The 20574-nt window shown below is 38.5% G+C and overlaps 1 long non-coding RNA gene across 2 annotated transcripts in view; it reads right to left on the reverse strand.

Annotated features, from left to right (window-relative positions):
- Nucleotides 1–16119, reverse strand: part of LOC137472388 (uncharacterized) — a 32493-nt gene extending 16374 nt beyond the window's left edge. Inside the window, exons 1-2 of one of the 2 annotated variants that reach the window (XR_010998141.1) lie at nt 5674–8268; nt 3455–4767 (exon numbers count right to left, since the gene is read on the reverse strand). This is a non-coding gene — a long non-coding RNA (uncharacterized lncRNA). Of the gene's footprint in view, nt 1–3454; nt 4768–5673; nt 8269–15968 lie in introns of those variants that run through there. The other variant, XR_010998143.1, reaches the window with a different exon arrangement.
- Between the last annotated feature and the right edge of the window lie 4455 nt (nt 16120–20574).

Raw genomic sequence — 20574 nt, forward strand, 5'->3', positions numbered from 1 at the left:
ACAATCATAAGAACAGTGATGATGCACCCTGTCAGAGCTGGGAGCAAGGAATAGTCCCCATGGTCACTACTATTCTATCCACATGATATTTAGCAAACTTGTCTCTCTTTGGGGGAAAAAAAAAGAATCTTACAATGTCACAACATTTTCATGGAAATCTTGTAGCATTTTCTAACACTTAACAAAGTCAGATGAAGAAAAGCAAGTAGAGAACTAAAAAGAAAATGTATCCATTCTTCCTAGGTTCTGTCTTATGACTGGGTGAGTCTTCAGTTGTTACTTTCACACTACTTTTTAAAAACACCTTTCTGTAAGTGCTTCTGACTTCCTTTAAAAAATTCAAATTTGCTCTTCATTGTGGAAAACTAATTTTTCTTAGTCAATAGGATACTCCATTTACCTCAGCCCTTTAAACCTTTCCATACTCCAGGTGGAACTACCAGCTTTCCAGATCTAATTTCAGTGCATCGTGGGTTGAGTATTTTCTGAGCAGGGACTTTAACAGGTTGAACAAAGCTGAGGAAAGGAAGTTCTGTAGACCAATATTTCAGCTACTTCTTCATAAGGCATCCAGCCAAAACATTCATCTGCAGAATTTCCTTCCTAGTTATTGTGAGATTTACCCCTGAGTGTTTGCAGTGATAGATAGAGCTTTCAAGAGACCAACTCTCACTCACAGTCTCAAAGGCAAGGAATGAGAACTACAAACAATATATAATCCACACCACGAACATCTGTACCCAGTGTCTTTGCAAGCTTTCTTCATTTTGTTTGACTGCTCATCTTTCTCAAGCATTTTTTTAGGAACCAGCCACCTTTGCTGGGGTATTCCCCCTCTTTGGTTCCTTATGAAGATACAGGTGGCAATGACGACATTGCTGTTCACTTAGGATTTAGATAGTGAGTGTACATTGTTTTAATCGAGGAAAAATTATTGAAGGGTATATTTCATAATTTTTGCATGTTTATTGTGGCAATAATTACCACTCAAAGAAGTAAGTGTGTTTCTGACATTTATGATACAAAACTGACATTTATGATACAATTTTCACTTTTCAAAAAAAAGGGAAGCACTTGAGTCTTACCTCACTACCCATAACTTAAATTGCTCCTAAAAAGTATCCTCTGGTTTTGGATGAAATATTTGCATTTTAACAGTTAAGGTCCAGCATGAGTTTTGCACCAAGCTTACACTGAGTCTATTCTACTGATTCTGGTGGAATAATTCCATCTTTCAGTAAATATGATATCAGTATCAAAACAGAAAAAATTGCTTTTCTTGAGGAATATGGACTAATACCTAGATATTTTTTGTTTCACATAATTAAAATCTATGTTAATAAACTAATTTCTTATATTAAAAGTTACTCCCCCTGGATAAGACCACAGATGGTGTCTCTGTCTTAAACAGAGTATGCATTTTGTAAGCAAAACATCTAATATTGTGGGTAAGGCAGGATTACAGTGGAGACACTGTTAATTTAAGTGTCAAATGCTTTTAAGAGTTGAAAGTGTTTACTCATAACTGTTATGAATTCAGCATATGTTATAAATTATGTGCATATAATCTAAAAAACAGATGAATTCTGTGTAATGTCTTCTTTCAATTAAGACATTAATTGGCCAACATGTTAAAAAAATTAGGAGTAGGATAGGTGAGGCTGCTTTCTGGTTTAAAAAGAAAAATTATTTTTAGAGGAATCAACCAAATGATTCCCTGGTAAAATTGGTAACATTAGTGGGAGAGGCAAGGGTGTCTGCTGTTTGATGCTTCAAAGTCATTCATAAATTTACACTCGCATCACATCCTTGATAGCCTATAGTAGCTCAAAATTCAGATGGAAAATCACAATATTTCCTTCGTGGTGGGGCTGGACAGCAACTGGATATTTTGTCTAAATACCTTTTTTCTAACTTGATATCATATCATTTTTTACCATCCCACATGGACTGTAAAGCAATCAAAGCCCATATAAAAGAGCAATAAGTTTATAACGCCTTCATTCTGCACCCATTCCTTACAAAAAAAAAAAAAAAAAAGCCAAGTAGCTAAGAATATCAGCTGTACCAATTTCAAATACTTTTAGTTCCCAAGGAAAACAACAATACTACAACCAAAACCACCTCATGTACACAAAAAGTCCACACCAAGGCTATACTACAGTTCCCTTCAAGCATCCCAAGCAGCTTCTCTGCAGCTACCAGGGTTTGGCAAAGGCTGTTCAACAATGACATTTCCTGGCAAAAGAAAAACTGGGCAAGAAGAACTGAACAGTGGTGAGTAGTACTTTATGATTCAGATGCATACAAATTGAATTACAAGTCTGGAACACCAAATAAGAAGGAGCTGTAAATAAAGGTCATAAATGTTTCACATCAAGATATACACAAAGAAGCAGTAAAGCAATGTCATGTCTGCACTCTGTCCAAGCATACATTAAATGAACTCTAAGTTTTGTTACGGTTCTTTCCAAGGTATTAAACATAGCAAATAAATAAAAAATTATAGACCCTTCAGCCAGTATAAGCATGTTGGATAAAGACTTCCCATCTAGTGACCACACAAAATCACTGTCTTTATTTTCCAAAGTAGTTTGTACCTCTTTTCTGGCCATTTTCAAATGTTTGTGACTTACTGGTTTTCCCCAAAAAGTCAATATATGAAAAGTCACAAAATAGACTGACCCTTGTGTTATTTTTGACTTTATGAAAACCAGAAAATGCTGATATAGTCACATTATGGCTTTGTCTCTTACAACTTGGAACTCCACAAAGCACCTAAAGCTATTACTTTCTGTGATCTAAGTCTCCAAACTTCAACAACCGTTAGCAAAGAAATAATTGAGATTATGCTTTCTAGTCCTTCTAAATGCTCTATAAGAATTTGAACTTGAAAAGATCCAAGTGCCCTTTCCTACTGAGGAGATCACAATAAAAAAAAAATTATTAGGGAGAAAGAAAATGCCACCAAAACAACACTTACTGCAAAAAGGTTGACACTTGCAGTGTTTACAGAAGGGAAAAAAACCCAGAAGTTAACCTCTCCCTAAGTCTAAAACAGGCAGTAAAACCTAAAAGGAAAGCCAAGGTCTCCCAGTTCTCACTCCACTATCCAAGCCACTAAGTCTCAGTTGCCTTAATTTGATGCCTCAAAGAGAGGTCAAGGTACGGACTGCCTTTCAATCTAAAATATGATGGAAAAGAGTTGAAACAAATGTCAGCCTTAGCACAAACAATGCAGCCAACTGATGAATAAACTGAGGGGTTTGGACCCATATTTAATTGAACAGACCAAAAATCTCTTTCAATGGTCTTTGAATGAAATCTTTAGGGAGAAATCCTGGTTCTGCTGGAGAGAGTAGGAGCTTTGAGTTCCTTAAGCGATGAAGTCAACAGTTAAGCAATGAAGCAAGCAGTCCAGAGTTTACCGCAGAAAATATTCAGGGCTTCTCACCTCCAAGTTCAGCTTTCACATTTAAATTCTACTGAGGATAACTACAGTAGTCTGCCAATTCCAATTCGCAAAAAGGCAAGCAGAGCCAGCCAGACTCCTTCTGTGCAATCTACAGGAGACAGCATCACAAACTTTCTGTGCCTCACTTCCCATCCTCTGAAGTAGCAGACCACCACATCTGACTCACAGGCACAGAACAGGAATGACTCCAGTCACATTAGTGTAGGTGTTTAGACTGCTATGGTAAGGACCACAAATAAACCTTATAAACAGAGAGGAGAAAAAACCTTCACATTTCTCTTGTTTACAGAGGAGACGCTCCCCAGGAAGCCAATGATAAAACACTCACTGACGTCAACGGGAGTGCATTCAAGACCCAATTTACGTTAAAATTGAGTCGTGTTCAAGTAGTAGTTTTTGTCTTCCCCTTTGCCCTCTGTATAAAATTGAACAACTCCGTCCTCACTAAATCATTTATGTTTGTCAGCTTCCTGCCTCTCCCTGCATGGTGGGATCCAAGCAGCCAAGCTGTTTATAGATACACATAGAGTTATTTGTGTATGATTTTAATTTTCTTCAGCTCTAGAGAAGAGCAAGTCTTGCCAGGGGTGGTTTCTGTCACTACAGGATCCTCTCATTTTCTTCATTCCCATCATATTTGCAAAAGCAGTGGAAGCACAGTCAAACTAAGACTCCTGTGGGTGTGGCAGGACATAGAGTCCCTAAATATTTGTGAGAACTCCTATAAGCCTTCCATAGTCTGAAGAACTTAAAGATTTTCAAAAAAACACTGGGATACCCACAGATACAAGAAAAGATCTTGTCAGATCCTCAAAAAAGCATAAAGCAACAAAGATAGATAATTCCCCTTTTATCCCAGAAGTAATTAGGTGCATAACCTTCTTGGTTAGAATTACGCTAGATCCTGTTTTCATGTATTTGCATCAATAGTTATAAATCACATAGAAAATGCAGATTGCGGATCTCTGCCCCCATTGACTTTTGCTGAAGCATAGCTGGGCTCTTAAAAGTTTGTGTCAGTATTGCCAAATGGCCCTAAAGGGATGATTTGGAAAGAATTGTTGCTACTGAGATACCGAACGCTGACATCAGAGTTAAGCATGAATGCTCACCTTCAACATTCCATTTCAGTTCAACAGCCACAACTTCAAAAATTTATTTCCCAAATGCTTCAGTCCCATATGCATTCACCTAGAGATTTCCAAACACTCAGCAAGGTTCCACTGAGTATCTTACTTCCTTTGATTTATGAATCTCTTCAATAGGCAAGAATTGAGGAAAAGCCAGAACATCTTGGAGAAAGTCAGAGAGATATAAATATGCTTACATTTGTTTCAGTATGTGGTAGTTGCTGCTTGTTGAGTGAGCAAAAGTCTCAAAGACTACAGTAATTGGAAAAACTAATAAAGGAACCATACAGGGAGGAAAGCAATTAGGAGAATATTGACCAAATATCCCTTTTCCTTTCTCACACATATCCATTTTTGATAATAATCAAAGAAAATAATAGGTTTTATGCGTGAAAGGAAATTGAGCCTCTCTACCCAGTTTGTTGCATATTCATCTTTCTACATAGCGTGACATGGCTCTTTTAGAAGCCACTTATTGAAAATTTCAGTATTGTTTCAGCTTAATATTGAGACCCAGTTGCCTAAAATATATGACTTCCTGAATAGCCGCACAGGGTTCTTTGACAGCCTTTTTGCCTCACTGAGATGTTACAGGGGTGGGCTCTTCCCCCTCGCCTTCCCAAATATTTTCTTTATTGTGATCTGAACTTCAGAGACAGATCCAGGAGGGTAACTGTGCATCAGTTGGGCCTCACGCTGGCTCTCCTTAGGGGTGGGGAGCAGGCACTCCAAAGCTATCCTGCATGGCAAGTGGGGTCTGCCCTAATTACTAACAGACTGACATAACAGGCACCAATCTGAAGATGATTAAGTCTCCCCTGACATCACTCCAAAAGACATTTAGTCACCCTCCTCCAGCTTTCCCCTTCCTTTATAGGTGAAGAAAGGCCACAGCTAACATCACTGCTTCTGCAGTAAGGCCAAAAATTAGAGGGGAAAGTGACGGCTAACCACACAGCTCCATAGTATAAACTCTGTTAATGAGTATAAACCATTCCTAATGTACAGTTAATAGTTTCTGCTCCTGAAACTGCCAACATCTGCTGATTTATCCTTTAGCTTACTTACCACCATTTCACAGCCTTATCTTCAAGAAAACAGGGCAGATGAGCACTGTGTCCATTGTCTCAGATTAGTACTTAGCTTTGGATGGTTTTAGCTTATTCTCTATTAAAATAAAGTATGCCATGCTTGCCAAGTTTCCCTGTACAGACACACCGCAGAAAGAGAGTGAGCTGGGAGCCTCCAAGCACTGCAGTCTTCTCAGAGAGCACAGCTTTGTTCACAGTCCAGTGAAATGGATCTGTCTGATATCAGTGAGATGTCCAGGAGAAGACACCTGTACAGCAGAGAAAGCCAGCTAAAGCTGAACACAGAGAATGCTTTGGCACACTGAATAATTCTGCCCAGTCACATCAAAGAATATTCTCAGTCAACCCAAAAGAAGTCAGCAGAAAGTCCAGTAACTGAAAGAGTGGGAGACCACAATATAAGCTGCTGGCATTTACGGAAATTACAAACATAAATCAAATAAGAAAATAACACTTTAAAAAAGAATTTTATTTATTAATAAAACATATTTCCATAATCTAGACCATACACTGGCACAGGCAGAAACCCATCCGTTTTCACTTTCTCATTCAGGACAATTTATGGTGTCAAATAAAAAACCCATTATTAAGGTAAAAACCCAAATTAAGGTAAATGTCTAGTGAGTACAGCATTTTCTTTAGAGAAATACATACCAACAGATAAGTCTTAATGAAAATAGGTAAGCAGAAGACAATGAAGAGAGGTTTGTCACATGTCCACAATATTGTCAGAGAATTGCTGGTTCTCAAACTTCACTAAGTATTTTCCAGCAATGTAGTTAGCATGTGACCTCTCTGTGGCTCCACAGTTTCCCCAACTGTTTTCATAGCTCATAAAACGTTTAGGAAGTGTTTATAAAAACTGCTTGAGGAAACGGTGCCACAAAGAACTTGAGCTTCATGTCTCAGCAGTGCAGCTTTGATTTAGCTCTCTTCGACGGGATTTCATTTTGCAAATGCCCCACTAACATCTGCATGCAGGCCCTCTTGGGATAGCACCGAGACAGAGTGCAGTTTTATGTATATTACTTGGCCAAGTTCCTCCAGCATGTGATGGTTGACTTGCCTCCCTCATGAAATCACACATGCAAATGTTCCCCATGCATACACTTACTGATGGCCACTTTCAGTGATCTGTGTTGGGAAGAAATATTATGTCATAAACACCATTGCAACATCTGCGATGGATCCTTTTGGAACCCGACACGGCCCGCCAAGCCCAGAGAGCACTCTCACATCACAAGTCCATGACTGACGGTGCTTGACCTGCTGCCCTGCAAGCTCACCCCGGCTTTTTCATGCACACTCTAACAGCCTGTTTGGAAACACACAGCCAGAGAAGTGTCACAGACAAGCTCTCAGTATACAGCTCTCTAGAGAATGTTTGCAGAGTGCAACAATGAAACAAGATCATGCAAGAACAATGAGGTTTAAACCCAACATTTTACAATGCTTAATTAACTAAAGCTAACATTCAGAGTGTTCTGGTGGAACTCTAGTCTTCAGCCACAGACTCATGGCTTCCTGCGTCTTGGATATTAATTAGCAATTATCAGCAGCCTTTGAATACACTCAGGATAAGAAGATTCACCCCTACAGAAAGACTCTTCATTGAATTTATATACTGTAGGTTTCAAGACAAATATGACCAAGAATTATACTAAATAAAGTAAGAAATCCTTCAGTCATAACATATTTTTCTTATAAGTTAAGAAGAAAATTCTACTAGTAAAAAAGTTGTAGACATAGCTCTAGTAGACATATTTTTAAAATAGCCATCATTAACCTCCTTTAAGTACAAAGGGAACATCACATGGCAAACTGATGGCTTCGACTACTTGTCTAAGTAGTCATATACTCCACCAAGATCATCTTAAAAGAGTTAAGCAAAAAGCTTTTCAATCCTATTCATGTACCTATCTCCATACACCTAAACTGGTTACTAAGATAGCTTGTGAAAAAAACACCAATACTATATGCAACAAAGTGTCACCAATAACTATGGCAAAGATTTTATTCTCTTACTGGTAGAGATTAAATATCCTTGAGCAAGACAAGCCCTATTTGTAATAAAAATAAATTATGGCATAGACATAAAACTTTTAGCACATACTTCTGACAATAGAATTTTTCCAGTTCAAGGCTGCTTTATATACTAAAATAATGTTATTCAAACCCAGGAATTAGTTCTGTGATTTTTGAGTGTCTAGTCATGCATGCACATTCTCACCCCTGTTAATTAATTATCCACTCCTAAGCAGTAAATAAGAAGCAGTCACTACCCTTGAGGAAAAAGCAGGACGTATGTATCAGGTGTTAGACATAAAAACCAGCCTCAATTGTTTATTTGGCTCCCAGGCTTTGCCCAGGAATTAAAATGAAGCAGTCAGTGAAAAACAGCTACCCTGTTCCTAGCTCTGAGGACCACAAGACTCTTTAGGAGTTGTCAGAAAACACAGTACTGCATCTTTCTTTAGACTTCAAGTTACAATTAAGGTCAAGTCATTCAGATTTTAACTCCATCTAAACAGCCATGAAAAGGAGCAGGGAAAATGAGTGCCCCTTCTACACAGTCTTGACATCATTTCAGAGGAATGAATAAACCGTGCTTGTGACATTGAGAAGAAATTGTAGCATGGCCTGTGAATCTTTTTTTAAAAGTCAGTTCCACTTAAATTTTAAGAAACCTGTTATTGGCTACCTTTAATCAAAACAAGACCTCTTGTAATGCACACACATACACTGACCACACTACGCTAGCTCCTTTGCTTCGTTTTTCCTTCCCACTAAAGAAAAGGAAGCCTGCAATAATGCTCTCACTGCCCTCCACCTGAACTGAATGACCCAACCCAAACATTTCTTCTTGTCTTGATAGTTAAACAGAGACAGAAAAGGAATGATCACTCAGATCTGAGAAATAAGATGAAATGAGAGAGGTCTGAACTGTGGCAAAGTGCGACCATTATTGATTGTGGTAGTTTTTAACTTCCTCCTTGTGATCAGCCACAGTGTGCTGCTGGTTGCTACAGTCTATGTATCTGAGAACACACCACAATTAACTTAACCTCACAGCTATGGCTTTTGTACTTAAAAGAATGGCCAACATATCCAGTAGCAGCTGGAACACTCAAAGTATAGATTCAAAAAATTAGGTTTAATGTGTGCTTTGCTGCTTATAAGGTTAACCATGATTGAGAAGGCTCATTTTGCAAACAGAAGAAAACAAAAAAAAATTCAATAATGATGAAGGAAGGCTTTGGGATATTATCAAATCCCTGCTTATGAAAACCACTTAGAGAATATAAGAGCTGACACATGAGTATGTATGTATGTATGCAGTTCATGCTCTCCATGTCTAAAATCCCCACTTCACAATAAGCCTGTCTCACAAGTCCTACTTCTTAATGGACAAAAACTAGGCAAAAATCATATCTGCCTTGCTCAATGGAAGAAATTGGAAAGTCCCCATATTTTCCAGACATTGAAATCCTAGGACTCAATTCCTTTGGAGCAAAAATCAATCTAGAAATTTTTGGAGGAAAAACAACGACCAGCAATCAACCAAAAACAAAACCAAACCCCCAGAACATGACCATCATTTCAATATCCTATATTCTGAAAGTCTCTGCTCACCACCTGTCTTGAGAATTAATGCATTTTTTGCTCTTAAGTCACGTAATCAGATCATAAATGAACACAATCTAATATTAGCATTAAAAAGGATACATCAAAGTCGCATTGCCCAATTCTTCATTTCTTAATTAACAAAATATCTACAGACATCACTACTTTTCTCCCCCTACTATCCACCTCTGTACTTGGCTGTCACAGAAGCAGACTGAACATTAACAACCCTACATCACCATCACATTGCTGTTTGTTTTACTAAGGTCTATAAAGTTATGATAATATAGAAACAAATATCAACTTCAAGGATCTTCCATTCAAACATATGTTTGCTTGTAGTAGTTTCTCTAGATAACTGAAATTTACCTTTGTGCTTCCTCAAAATACTTGTGGCTTTATCAAAATGTAAGCCAACCTACAACTGCTGGAAAGGCTAAGATACGTGAAGCACACAACTTAAATTTACTGTGCGCAAGAGGGATAATTCCCTCTTTGCTGAATTAAGCTGAAGCCTTTCAACCATCATTGACAAGCAGGAATGGAAGAGGCAATCAGCAAGAAACATTGTTAGATATGGAGAGAAATTCACAAGAGGAACTGCTCTGGAAAGGCTCTTTGATATAAGACATGACGCTTTATGGTCATAGTGAGATTTTTCTTCACACTGCTTGAAGTTCCTCACCATTCTACAGATTGCTGACGTTTAATGGTTTTTTTAATATGAGAGAACCCAAGTCTATATAAGAAATACCTCTTCAGTTACCTTCACAACACATTTGCTTTTTCACTGAGCAGTTAATGCTGCAGACATACATTCACACATCTACAAAATAATTCACTGTCTTGCTGTGGCTACACTAATGGGCTGTAGCTGAATAGTTTTCTATTAGATGGAAAATAGATGAAAGAATATTTCTTTAAAGCAAACCAAGTATTTTTATTATAAGGAAAAACTTCTAAATGGATCTTTTTCTTTGGTGGGTTAAAATAGTAAAGTTAAATGAAGATGGGGGAATGAATACTTGGGCAGAACCAAGACTGAGGGGTACAACTCACCAATCAACATGTCTGCAAAGCCAGCAGGATGACCAAGAACTCTGCTCCCAGGGGCACATTCTGTTCTGTAGTCCTCTCATTCCATCCCTACTAATGGGGAACTTGCATCAGCCCTTAACAGCTCCTCCAGAGCACCTACCATTTCCTCCACAAAAGTGAACAAAATTAGTTGCTTGTAATGCGCCAAATGCATGAGCTATGATTACAAGAAAGGTGTGAGGTTTCTTAGCAAAACCAAAATCATAACACCATCCTTCCACCTTAGATAAGGAGTGATGTGCACTGGAGCAGAATTCAAAGAAATTTTTTTGGTTTTTTAAAATGTCATTTCTAAGCTATGATGCATTCTGTCATTTCCTTGGGAATCTTCTTTCAATTTTCTATCCCATAAAAGTACGACACTTCAACTGATGTAGAATGTCTCTAACTGGATGGCTGCCCACCACTTAAAAGGCACCTTGGTTGCTTGACACAGTTATCTTTCTGCCAGCCTTGGAGCACAGACAGCCTGGTCTCATGTGGTTTCACTTGTGCATTTGTTTCTCCCTTTATTGCAGATTCCACACCTGAATATGTAATCTTCAATGGTGGTGTGCATGCTTGGCCAGAACTGAAATATTTTATGCTCCTGCCTTGCATTTCCCAATGCATAGATGAATACAAAGGATTTGCGCAGAATACTTCTGACCTCTGACCCCCAGCAGTATTTCAGCAAGGCAGCTTCTTTTGGAAGAAGTGGGGGAGAAGAGAAAGAGGGAATTCCTACCTTTTTGCAATGGGTCTAGGACCCCGATAATTTAAGGTAGGGTGATCAAATAACAAGTGTCCCATGTCTAATACTCTTGAAAGACAACACCATTTTATATCAAACATTCTTTCTATGGCTTCCCCACTTTTCATTGCTAAATACCAACGTGAAAAAATTTAAGATTTTTCTAGTTTTCTAATTTATCTAGTTTCTCATTGTCTGCTTTTCAGAACACATTTTTGACCAAATGATTATTTGCCTTTCTCTTTTATATTGAATAAAACATAAATTATAATAAAAGTCTGATTCCTGTTCATGTTTACAATAGTACAAAATCAGATCAGGCCTTAACTTCAATAATTACTTATTAATCATACTAACAAAAGCAAAATGCCATTCATATATCCTCTTTCTACTTTCCTCTCAGCTAAAACATACAGTCTTTTGGTTACATCACTGTACAATCAAAGAAGCATGAAACTAGTATTTTAAACCCTAATAATGTATATTTCTTTTCTGCGGGACTATAGGACAAGACAACACTGCTTACATTTATTTGTATCCCCATCACTCTATGTGGCAACTCTGAAAGCAGAGCTTCACAGAATTTATGACCTGACTCTACATTACACAAAGAAAGCTCAAGTCACCGTTCATGAGTGTTCAGCCTGTTGAGGGAAAATGCTGGGCAATAGTGGCTTATCTTTGCTGGAGTAAAAGTCATTAACTCAAACCAAAAGCCAAAACAAACTAGGAGAAGGTACACGAACTTTGAGAGAAGCTTTTCCCCAATACAAAAAAGTCTTATCTACTGATAAGACTAGGCCTTGTTCCAAATAACAGAATAATGCTACACCCACAGTGATTTACAGCATGAGTTTCAGTGTGAATACACACAAGAAAATCCAGTCCTGCAGCAACTAGTAAGTTTTCAAACACATGAGTCCAGAAAGCAAACCTGTTCAGGTACAGCCAGAAATTTGAGTGGTACACAAAAGCCAGTGCTTTGAACACCTGATCTTGGCATACTTGTGCATTCCAAACATAGCAAGTTATTGCTTCCTCACTGATCTCTAATACATACATTGTATGTTTGCATTATGCCTGAGGGCAGTTGCAGTCCTCCAGCAGCATTTTAATAAGGTATTATATGTGTATTTTCTGAATTCTATTAAGAAATTTACCCTATAAGACACTCCCAGAAAATAATGGAGTGGGGGAAAGCATCAAAATCCAACTAAAACTAAACAATCACGCAAGTGCACCCAAGCCTCCTATTGTCGGTATAATATTAAGGTTACATTAGATTAGATCCCACTCAGGAAGATGAAACCTGCACCCAGAATGAAGCTGCACACTGATGACAATTTGGCCACCTTAGAAATCTTTCTGTTAGAACAAAAGCTCCTTCAAGAGTCAGAAGGTACTGTCAGAAAGCTGACACAATGAAGCAGCTGCATTTATTTCCCACTAGAGTTTGGCTGTTGTTCCAAATGGCCCAGTTCATTGTTTTCTAGGGTCAGACATGACATGGCACCAATATGCTCACTAGTTCTCCATTATTCCTGAATATTAGAGTCCTACTGACCCAAAGATGAAGCTTTCCCCCCTGTCAGCCCCCCTGAACTGCTAAGCTAGCCCAGCCTTGGAGGACATTCAGGGATACGAAGCTTCAGAAACCAGGCGAGATATTCACAGACGCTCAGTTTTCAAGTGCTTATTCTCTGGGGAGAAGAAGGAAAAAGAGAACAAACAATGGCTGTGGGGTTTTTTATCTAGGGTCTGGGAGGTCTGGGTTATCTGGCTCTGGGCCAATAGGTTACAAAGAGGAAGTAAAGATCATTCTAACAGTCACAGCTATAGGGGTCTTCCAGGAGGGTGATACCATTCCACAGGGAAATGCAGCACAAAGGTATCAGTAGATTATACTCAGGAGACTCATTTCCTCAGGAGTATGGTTCTTCAGTAAAATGCGATCACAGTGCCTCCACTTCACTGACTCAAGCATCTAATGTGCCTCATGAAAGAAGAATAAAGAAATACCAGGGATTTATGTATTAAAGTTTGATTAGATTTTCCTTTCATTTGAATAACTCTGAAAAATAGATCCTACTATGAGATGTAAGAAACAATTTACTTTCAAAGTGACAATCCACCAAATGGTTAAAGACAAAAAGCTATGCAAAAAATATGCTGTAGCATTGGTCAGTGCTGATACACAGTTCATGCTTATCACCATATGACAACCCTCTTTGGAGTCAAAAACTGTCTGTATTTCATGTGAGCCAGAAGGAGAAAAATGCAAATCAGACATTTCCATACTATTCTAGAAGACCATGGTTATCTCCTCACTTTTACCTCCACTGTGAGCTCACTTGCAACATGTCAAACACAAAACCACATTTGACATTTTACACATATCAAGCCTACCAGCCTCACCTGTGAGGCAGTAGGTGAGCACCAACTGGATGTCCACAAACTGGCCACAGATTTCTCACCTAAACATGCTAATTTTCATATGGATGCAAGTCTTGTCAGAGAAGCAGGGAGGTGGTACAGAACTGATGTTTTGAGTTTTTCTGTTCTGGGTTCCTCTTCCTCTTCCCAGCAAAATTTGGTGGTTGGCATATGAAATTAATTTGGGGCTTTGGCATAAAGACAGCCACCTTATTGGCCAAAGTGCAGCATGCTTTCTTCATGTACTCAGAACCACTTGCTTGTAGTGACATGTACAGGAGTACATGGTCATTAAGTATATATGTTAATTAAATGGGACCTGCATGATGAGGAACAGTGCTCTCATTGAGAAGAGATAGCAGTGTTCCTGGATATACAAGTTACTTACATGTTTTAAACAGAACATGGCAGTCTGTAAGTCACATACTCATGCAGAAAATAGCATGTTTATTTTTCAGAGTCCCTCCTACTCAAAAAAAATTGCATTGAGTCAGAGAAAACCCAATGACACAGTTTGAAGTTATCGAAGAGAGATCTATCAATGTTCACAAAAATACTAAAACTCATTCTAGGAATCTAACAATTTGTCTGAGAAGACTGAAATATTTTAAATTTGTTGAGGTTTACTGATTCCACAAATTATTTTTTTGTTTCTAAACCCTCTAAATGGTAATGAAGTTATCTTATTTTCCCTAAGTAATTCAAACCATGTTGTTTCTTCGAGAATCATGTTGAGAACACAACACTTCTGAATAGCTTTCACTTATTGAACACCAGCCTTGAAGGTAAGCAATTTTTTAACCCTTGCTTTACACACGGACTACAAGACAGAAACCCCTTTCTTTTCTACCCTATTCTTCTTTCCTCTAGTTTTCATCCTTCCTGAGGAATTTTGCTGTATTATGTTATTCATTAAAGAATCAAAGTAAAATCTAAGTGGGTAACTGGACAGAGTACTAGGCAAATCTTTTAACTTACACTGGTTTCAGGCCCACCCAAGGGTCTGAAGAGAAGGAAACCAGGTGGTCTAACCTAAGTCCCATGGCAGAGATATGCTATATTGGCAAAGCAAAATAAGTGATCCCACAGAAACTGAAACATATCTGTTGACTCTTTGCAAAAAAATGAAAGCTGAAATGAATGGAAATTAAATTATCTCCTCCCCCCAGAGACAGTCATCTTCCCAGGTCAGAGGTATGCAAAGGAAATATGAGTTCCCATTTCATGGCTTGCACCATAGCTATGACTAGAAAGATAATATCTTCTTTTTTTTTCCTCTCTCATTCCACCATCCTGACTTGGATCTTCCAAATATTCATCATAACAAAAACTACTACAATACAGAGGAAGAAATAATAATATATGCAGATTTAAACAAAGCATTCCTTGTGGAAAGGTGCCGAAACTGAAAGTTGTCTGGTTTTGTATAAAGGAAGAGCATATTGTTACATAACCTCGCCAAAACATATGGTTTGCATTCATTCTCAAAAATGATAAATAAACGCTAGGAAAATAATTATGAAATTTTTCAGAAATTATTAGTGGGAATCGGAAAAGAAGAGACATGGCAAAAGAAAACAGACTGTCAAATTTGCAACTGCAAGCTAGCCTGAGAATAGATACTTTCAAAAACAAGCTTATATTTTACAAAAATTTACAGTAGATGAAAAGCCTAAAGGCATTACTTAAAAAAAAAAAAAAAAGAAAAACAAAAAAAACAGGAAGAAGCACACTTTCATCGTTTAGACAAGAATGAAAATTTCTAAGCTTTAATGAATTTGCAAGTCCTGCCTAGGCCCCTCAGAGTAATTCAAGCTGGGCATTAACACATGTGTAATCTGTAAACATACATATAAAACAAAAAATGTAACACACAAGCATTTTACTACTTGCAATATTTTAAAAAATTTATTATTTTTCTCCAGTACTGTGAACAAGTTACCTTCTAGATGATCAATAATTTTTCTTGAAAATTTATCCTGTTTCATAAGCAATCAGAAAAGCATATGGCATACAAAGTTACTGCTTTAAGGTGTAGAGTTTTAGATCACTGAATTTGCAGAATGAAATATCTTGGCCTATGCTAGAGCAGCTATGAATCCATCAATTAATATTGGGGTTTTTTTTCACACTAGCCACAAAACAGGTACATAGGCACTGAAAAATACCTGCTGAACAGCAGTAACTAAGGAATTATCAGTAATACAATCACTTCTAATTGTCTATTGTCAAATTGTTCAACCAATTTGCTCTGTAAAGAAGTGGTTTTTGTCTTAAAGATGTTAATGATTAAGTCATGTTTGTTTTGCTTACTTGACCCAGGCAGCAATCCATATAAAATTGACACCAATAACAAGGCAATGTAAATTGACTAAATTCCTCACCTTTTACAACATTAAAGAAACAACCCTATATTTAAGCCATTCATTTTTATTACAAAGAGATGCAGGAGTGAGATCCATGTCCTTCCCTTTTTGTTGCTTAAATCTTGCCAGCAATCTCAAAATTCAGGAGTCTCAGAGGCTTCTGTGGTAGCCCTCAGTGGTCCTGCTCAGACTGCCACAGAGGAGAACCAGCACTTTCTAGCTCTGTCCTGCATGCTCATGTATCTGTGCCTTTATTCAGGAGAGAAGTTTAGTTTATTCTTATCCAAGATAATTTCCACTGTGCATGCTGAAATTCTGTTTCTAGTTAGTCCAACACTTGACCATATTGTTAAAAATATGTAAGAACATTTTTGCGGGAACTGAATATAAAAGTCTTCTAAGTCAACAGGAAAACAAAAATATGGATATAGTAAAAGAAACACTTTCCAGGGAAAAGACACACACTTTTCAAAGCTTGTTTCCCTGGATCGTTTATGACATGATTTTGATAGAAGCAGTCAAGTGGAATTTGATTTTACTTTTCCTTTCCCTAAGGAGTGTTGGGGTGAGATGTCGGACGTGCTGCCCATAACAGTGAGCTCAGCTGCATGAGATGCTGCAGTGGGTTTGTGACCGTGTATACAAACAGAGCCTGAGAAACCACATCTGTCCTGTCTTTGGGGTCTTCCATAGAGCAGAGCTGATGACAGCTCAAGCAAATACTTGTCATTTCACTATGGACAACTCCCTTTGTGGCACACACTTGTGCTATTACAAAAGTAAAAATAACAAAGATGCTCTATCCAACTACAGCATGCCAAAATAAAATAAGTAAATAAACTGGCTCCTCCCTCCCAAAACAGCCCCAAAACATGTCCAATGAGGACCTAGATCCTCTAGTGCTGCAGCTGTATGGTCATCATGATAGTTGAGCTTATCCATCTTAGCCTGAATTTACTCTCTGGCATGGAATTGTTCATCCCGTGAGACTAGTTTTATGTTCAAAGCATTCTCAAAGCTTTGTTGCCTTTGTGGCACATTTTGTATCCATCAACATCAAGCCACAAGCTCCATTTTTTCCTTGTTAATTATGCTTATGCTGCTCTGCTCTGGCTTTGTTCATTGCAGAGCTTTGATAAATGAGCTTTCTGCCCCCATCATTATGAGGACACAGAGAGAATTCTCATCCAGTTCAAAATTAAATGATGAAAATAAGGAAATGGTTTGAGTTTTATATTAGAAATTGATGAAGTGTGCAAGAGAGGGAGGGTAGGGGGAAAAAAAGAAAAAGGAAAAAAAAAAAAAAAGAAAAGGAAAAAAACCTCCAGAATTAACCGGACTTGACCAGCAGCTCTGACTTCCTGGAGCCACTCAAGTCATCCAGCTCTGGATATGCTTCCAGCTATAAAACAACTTTTCTCTTCACTTTTGCACCAATGGGCTGGGAACCTCAACCTCAGCTAAAGGCTAGTTTTACTGCTCTGCCTAGGATTAGGGTTACACTCAGGATTAGGGTTGAGAAAGCCACAAAGCCCAAAGCTCCGGGGATGCTGCAACTACAGAAGACCTGCCAAGGGCAGCACAGCACTGCCCCGGCGCTGTTTCCTCCACACCGTGCTCTGTGGCACGTCCCATGGTCTGGGCACCTCAGCCTAAGAAAATGCTGATTTTACTGCTCAGCTTAGGGTCAGGCTTGAATAAACCACAGAGCCTGGAGCTCCACGGACACTACAACTACCAAAGTGTTTGCAGTTTGAAAAACTGTAAATCTCCTCTTATTTAGATAACTTTTCTTTTGAGTCCACTTTGTTTCCTCTTTTTGCTTACTGCACAAGTGCTGCATGAAACTACTCAAGTGTCACAAGACCACTAGGACATGTCCTGGGCTTGTGACTAAGCGATTCAGTCACATTTAAAATTACCTCTCTGCTCAGAACTGTTCTTCAAATATTCTAACATTGCAGCTACTGTGTATCAGGTCACTTCTACCTCTGTGGACCTTTACTGAAAAAACCACCCAAAGCTAAATTCTGCATAAAGACTGCTGTGCCCTCTCCTTCCAACACCCATGGAGGAGTAAAAGAGAAGGGACTGGTGGGCTAGGGATGAGGGAGGTAGAGAAAGAAAATAAACCCCAGTCCTAAAAGAACAAGCCCATGACTGCTTGGTTATTAACTAATGACAAGGTCTTTGTAAGGGTGGCAGCACCTTCTGCTTATGGAGGAAGTAAACTGCATATGGGTTGTAAATTGTAAAATTACTGTGGCTTGCACAGATTGATTAAATGACAGGAAAGCAAGAACACCATAAAGAAAAGTGATTTCAGATTGCTTTGCATAATCAGCTAAGATTTCTGGCTAAAGCAGGTATAACATAACGACAAAATATGCCCAAACAGCAGGAGTCACCTGGCCACTCAGGCCACTCCAGGCTCCAAAGGCAGGGGTAGGGCAGCTCCCTTCAGGCCAGTCCAGGACAGGCTATTCCAGGTCTCTTCACCAGAGGCAGCATTTGTGATGCTGTGTTTTCCTGTGCTCTTTGCCCAGGCCATGCTCAGGACAGGGAACATCATGAGCAGCAATACTCACATCAGAAAGCAGTAGCACAATACCATGGCTAAGAGGGAGTGTGTTTCTTTCGTTAATTCCCTCTTTTTGTCTGCTTTCTGTCAAACAAAACATCCTTCACTTTTTGCTAGCACATTACAACGAAATGTACCTAGAGGGACATCCAGCTGTGTTTAAGTTCACTTAATTTTCTTCTTCTCAGGAAACTTTGTGAGTTTCAGGCATGGTATAAATAAGGAAGCAAAACAGACTTGATTCAGAACAAGAATCTTGGTGTTCCCATGAGCTGTCTCCTTTGTTCTTCTCCTGTGTCTCTCTCTATATCTGATTTTTCCTAAGCTCCCACTAACAGGATGGCAGAGTTTTTTAATTTTGCTAACTGCAAGTCACTGTTGCTCTGGGTGAAACAAATGAAGTTTTCCTCTTCATTCTATGTTGCCAAGCACTTTTACCTGTTGACTTAGGCTTGGATATCCATTGCAAACAAGGCAGCAATATCTTGTATGAAATAGATATTTCAGGAATAAACATCATTGGAAAAACTCTGCATTGAAAGAAATACTGTGCAATGTCCCAAGATTAAATGGGCTCATGTGTAGACACACAGCACTTAAAATATGATCCAATTTGCTTTGAAATAACTGAGAGGGAGATGCAGATTTCTGGGGCAATCAAAACTGCTGCAAATGTCTCTCCTGCCTGACCAGGTCATACAGGCCCTTCCGTGAAGGCACACCTTGGGCAGTGGGGCCACACAGAGGCCTTTTCCAGCCCTTCCTTCAAATCAGTCACCAGTGAAGCAATTCAGATTAAAGGTGCTACAGCTATTGTGTGCCCCTTAAGCACATGCATCAATGTCCTCTGCATAAATGGACTTCTCTCACCTTATGCTTCTCATTTCTGACATGTGTTTCCCCTGTTCTCATAAAAAGCCCCTCTCACTCTACATTTTAGCCATTTGCCTGAGCCATAATTTTGGGATACTCCCACTTCACATGCACTAGTAAGCTTTATTAATCCAACAATTTCTGTTGCCATGTTGGTGCCACTTGACTGTTCAGCCACCATGAATGGAATTCCTAAATATATAACATTACAAAAAAATAATTTAGTTAAATATGCATATGAAAAAGGCAAAACAGATTAAATTGGTAAGTATGGTGTCAGCTCAGTGATTACGCACTTGCACAGCATTGTCACAGTTTTCTTCGTTAGCTTAGTAGATGTGCCTACTAGATGCACATACCAGCTCTGTATGCATTTGAATGCACACAAAAAGCGTCTTTTTTTCTCAGTCCTAAATTCTCTCACTGGTCTGAGGGAAGCAGGGAAGTAAAGCTGAATAATTCTACCAAGTAGTTACCTGTTCTAATGTGAAGGTCTTTGAATTCTTTATTTTAGAGGCAGTGGATAACTTTGATTAAGTCATACTTATATTTTAAATGTAAACAAATGTACTGATTTTTCAAATACTTGTTTGGAGCTATGGTGTTTCATTTGAGTTTTGAATTCCTGATAATGCAGAAAACAGTCAACAGAAAACTCAACAGTACCTTACTGAAATCACGTTCATACCACTGCAGAGTATAAAACCAGCTAACCAGTCAGTACACTAAACCCAGAAACATAGGAAGCCACATCAAAGTCAGGGTATTTTGGTGTCTTCCCTGATGCTTATGTCTTCTTTTCATACATTTAACTCAGGAAAAGCCCTGAATTCACCCTATGCCTAAGAAAAGAGATTGGAAAAATTAAAGGAAGGTTTGTTCCAAAATAAAAATAGAGTTTACAAAGTGTGGTGACTTGTGTAACATGCTTTCTGTTTTACTGACATGCAAGCCAGGCACATCTGATATTCAGCTGGCTTTTTTTCACACAAGATAGTGGGATTATATCAAACACACTGTGGCTCACCACAGCAGAAAGGGAGGTGTGCCACATGACTTTCATTTGACCAACATGAATAAACATGTCACTAAAAGCTTTCTTAGGAAACATTGTCTTCTTGAAATAAAAAACATATTTTGAAAGAGAGCCCACAACAGAAGTCATGGAAT

This window comes from Anomalospiza imberbis, chromosome 4 (assembly GCF_031753505.1).
Source record: "Anomalospiza imberbis isolate Cuckoo-Finch-1a 21T00152 chromosome 4, ASM3175350v1, whole genome shotgun sequence".
NCBI lineage: Eukaryota > Metazoa > Chordata > Aves > Passeriformes > Viduidae > Anomalospiza > Anomalospiza imberbis.